The sequence below is a fragment of the Alligator sinensis genome, unplaced genomic scaffold (assembly GCF_000455745.1).
Source record: "Alligator sinensis unplaced genomic scaffold, ASM45574v1 scaffold1218_1, whole genome shotgun sequence".
Classification (NCBI taxonomy): Eukaryota; Metazoa; Chordata; order Crocodylia; family Alligatoridae; genus Alligator; species Alligator sinensis.
Window position 1 is genome coordinate 519,763 of NW_005842619.1, and position 3,972 is coordinate 523,734.

Here is a 3,972-nt window from a genome sequence, read left to right on the forward strand (position 1 = left end):
CGGTGCTCCTGGAGCAAAGATCTCCAGGCTCATTCACAATATCGTCTTCCCTCTTAGCTGTCATTGAAGGAATTAGAAGAAACCCCGAGTCCCCGGCAGCTGGAAAGCACAAAGGACCGAGAAGCCAGCCAAGTCATTCAATGCCCCGGGGAGCTGGTGCGTGAATCCCTCTGCTCAGAGGAAACCAGAATTCAATTTTAAGCATTTCAACCCTAACAATGGCTCAAGGGCTTCTTGTTCCCAAAGCAGCCGCGTCTCTGTCTGCAGAGAAGGCCGCGCTAATCCAGCTAAGGCGAGTGCAGCTCCGGCATCCCGGAGAGACCGAGCGAGCAGGCAGGACAGAGGGGCTGGCAAACCGCTCCCGCTCTCCTGGCTGCATTCATCCGAGTGCAAGGTGAACGTGCCAGCGGCGTCGGTGGCCTGTACCTGGCAGGCAGCTCATCAGCATGACAGTCGCCACCTCGCCTCCATGCAGCGGCTTTCGTGGTGAACGTAGCTCCTGGCACTTCATGGAATTAGCAGTCCGGGGCCAGAGCCATGGAAAGGACTCAATCGCAGCTGATAAAACAGAATAAGGAGCCTCCCTCGGTGACCGGGAAGCGTTATTCCAACTGATCGCCATGTTGTCACCGTTTTCCTAAGCACGTCGATGGAACAAGCCAGCTCCCTGCACCCGCTCCCCACAAGACAAGCCTGGGATTTATCCGAACATCGGGTCACACCAGGCATCCAGCACTTTCCTCCAGCTACTGGGAGGACATGCATCCAAAGCACCTTCTGTGCACGATGCCTTTTCCACCCACTTCACTCCAAAACACTCCCAAGGCCGAACCAGAACCTCCTGCTGCTTCATTTCCAAGTCAGGCATCAAAAACGGCCAGACACTATTAGCTTCTCATCAATGCAGATGCACGCCTCACCCGTCCTGTGACCACGGCAGTGCATGAATCCCCTGACAGCAGCAGAGGATGACATCTAGCAGCCAAGGCTGCTTTCGGCCCTGGATGCTGGGTGACAGCTGCTGCCCTCCATGCCCAAAGGAAGAATAATCCTTCTCCGCTCTCAGGCAGGAATATGTTGGTTTTTTTCCCCACCCTTTTCTTCCAAAAACCTCTCCTAGCCCAACAGAGCTCAGAAACGTGTCCTTTTCTCCTCCTTCATGTCCTTATTTATTGCTTTAAAAAGCACCGGGCTGCGATGTGCTGTTTGCCTTCAGCTTGTGCTCCCCGGACAGAGTACCACAGAGGCCAGGGTGGCAGGAAACTCCCAGACCTTAGTTTCACACTGATGGGAAGGGACCGCTGAGGCTCCCAGGGCAGCACATACGCAGTGCAGAATGAGGCAGGGACGGGGCAGGGACGGCTCTGGCTGGGCAGGGTGCTGGTCCATGGCCAGGGCGGCATGGCACAGCCATGCTTGTGAGGGTAAAGAAAGCAGTGCATCTAGAGAAGCAAAGCCATGGGCTTTGAAGGGCAGGGCAGGAGACAAAGACATTCAGGGCCAACACATCAGGAGGTGCAGAGGCTGCCGGGAGACTCCTCAAGCCTGATGCAAATGAATAAGCTGCCTGGGAAAGCTGCCTTCAAGCCCCAGAGCAAAGCAAAGGAGGGGATACAAGAGGTAGCAGCCATGCCTGCAGGCCCCTTCACCCCACTTGGGCAGTGGGAAGGACTTGGAAGAGAGCGCGGCTCCCATCGACGTCTGTGTTAAGGTCTCTTTCGCTGTCCGGATGGTTATAGGGTATGTGTGACTCGGCTGGTATGTACAGATGGGAAAACTGAGGCACTGGGCCCACATACTAAGCCAAGTGGCAGAGCTGGAAACACAAGCCAGGACTCTGGGTTTGCAGTACCGTGACTCCTCCCAACCGCCCAACACACAGATCAAACTTGCACACAAATTCCCTCTGAGCTCCCGGATCCACACGCCCGCTCTGCTCGACGGCACGGATCAGGCATATGCCAAACCTCCCTCCTTTCACGCAGCCATTCAGTCACTGAAGAAGCGGCCTTAAATATTAATGAAATTAACACAAGCTGAACTTTATCGCTGAGCCTCCCTCCGGCAATAAAGTGTTTGCAATAAAGTGTTCGCTGGAATCTCATTCATGCAAACTGTCTCCATTCCCAGCGTTCGGCATGTGCCAGGCAGGCCAGGCTTTGCTCTCTCCTGCTCCAGGAAATCCCGAGGCAAAGCCAAGATACTTGCAGTGGGAGTCATGAGCAAAGGCAGAATTTGTCCCACTGGCACCATCGCCGTTCTCAGTTATTTCCCATCCTTGCTCCAGGCAGAAGCACTGGGATCTCTGGAGTGTAACTGCTGGGGAAGGCAGGCATCTCCACCGCCACTGCGGGATGAACCAGAGAGCCGGGGCCAGCTGCATGCAAAGCCCGGTGCCCTGGAAACCTTCACAGATAATTCAATGACCCCCTTTTTATCCAAGAACAGCCAGACGAGGACAGGCCAGCTGGACAAGGAGAGCATCAGCAAACCACGCCAGCTGTGTGCGCTCCTTAAACCAAGGGTAAGATCAGGGAAGAAGGGGCTGGAGAGCTCCCGCCATCTGTGATGGGTTACAGCTGCCACATCCCACGTCCCAGACTACCTCTGCTGCCTGCACAATCCGCATGTTGGCAAGTAACCCCTCCCCACGGACGCCACGATTATTTCCACCCGTGCCCCCGTGCCCTGCCCCGCTTTGCTCCCCGCTGTGGAAGAAATAGCCTCCGTGCAACCAGGCTGAGATGTCCTGCATCGCATGGTGCTGCAGGTAATGCCCGGCTGTGACAGCTCCCTCCTGCGCCTGCAGCTGCTGAAAGTGCACCCACCCCTGTGCAGACAGCGAGGGCCCCGGGGTGCAGCTGGCCAGGCCCAGCTCAGCAAGAAGAGCTGTGTCCCCCGAGACCCCCGGCCCCGTATCCCTCCCCTGCTGTGAGCAGGCCCTTCCCCGCCCCTGGAGATTTTGGCCAGTGCTTACAGAGTTTGTTTGCAAGGGGAAAGTGCAGGCTGTCGAGGTCCCTGGGGGCTAGACCCGTGCCCTGTGCTGCACTTGGAAACAGCCCTGTGCACCCTCAGCCGCTCATCCGCCTGCCACCCTGGCGACACAGCGTGAACAGCCCCCGCCTTCCCTGCACCCTGGGACGGGAATAGGACCGGGCCCAGAACAAAGTCCCCAGGAGCCAGGCTCTGCCCCTTTGTTATCTGGCTTCAGCCAGGCTCCGAAAGCCCCCTTGGCTGCTGGCTTGCAAACGACACGGCCCTTTGCAGAGATTAAAATGTATTTAATATTCCACAGTCTGGTCTGTACATCACCTCCCGGGCAGGGGTTCAAACCCCAGTACAAAAGCGGGTGGGTACCAAACCTGGCAGTGGTATCAGGGCCAGGCTGCCCCCAAACAGGAGGGACCCAGAGGCATTGCAAAGGGGCTCTCCTGCTCCTCCGTCTCCATCCCAGCCCTCGGCCTCAGCACTCCCCTGGGGCACGCCTGGCACACCGGCTGTCTCACTTCCAAGCCCTCCCTCCACGTGCTTCTGGAGTCACTGCACCAATTCCAGATGTTGCAAGTCCTGCCCGGGGCACTGCAGCAGGGCCACAGCCATGCCGGGGAGCCGCGCCCCAGGGGCAGCTCTCACTCTGGCTCCGGGAAGCAGGCTCCAGCAGCACAAACCACCTTGCCCTGATGGGCACCGGGCGGGATATCCAAAGAGCTGAGCCCCGTGGCAGCTCCTCCACCAGGGCAGGGCGTGGACCCCAAGGCCAAGGGCCTGCACCTGTGTCTTATGACCAAGATTTGCAGCAAGGAGAAGCGGGCACGATGGGGTTTGCCTTCTCTCCCCATAGCCCCTGAGACATGGTAGGAAACGAGGAGCCATCATTTGCCCCGGTAAGGGATCTGAGCTCGCTGCCGACGCCTGGGATGTTCTGGCTTCGTCCTCTTGAATGCAAGGGACTAAGCCCCCTCAGCCCCTCTC

General features: G+C 57.9%; 1 protein-coding gene across 7 annotated transcripts in view; it reads right to left on the bottom strand.

Annotated features, from left to right (window-relative positions):
- The window catches only part of FAM19A3 (family with sequence similarity 19 member A3, C-C motif chemokine like), an 83,339-nt gene that overhangs the window by 55,193 nt on the left and 24,174 nt on the right, over nt 1-3,972 (bottom strand). The gene's annotated exons all lie outside the window — the stretch shown is intronic.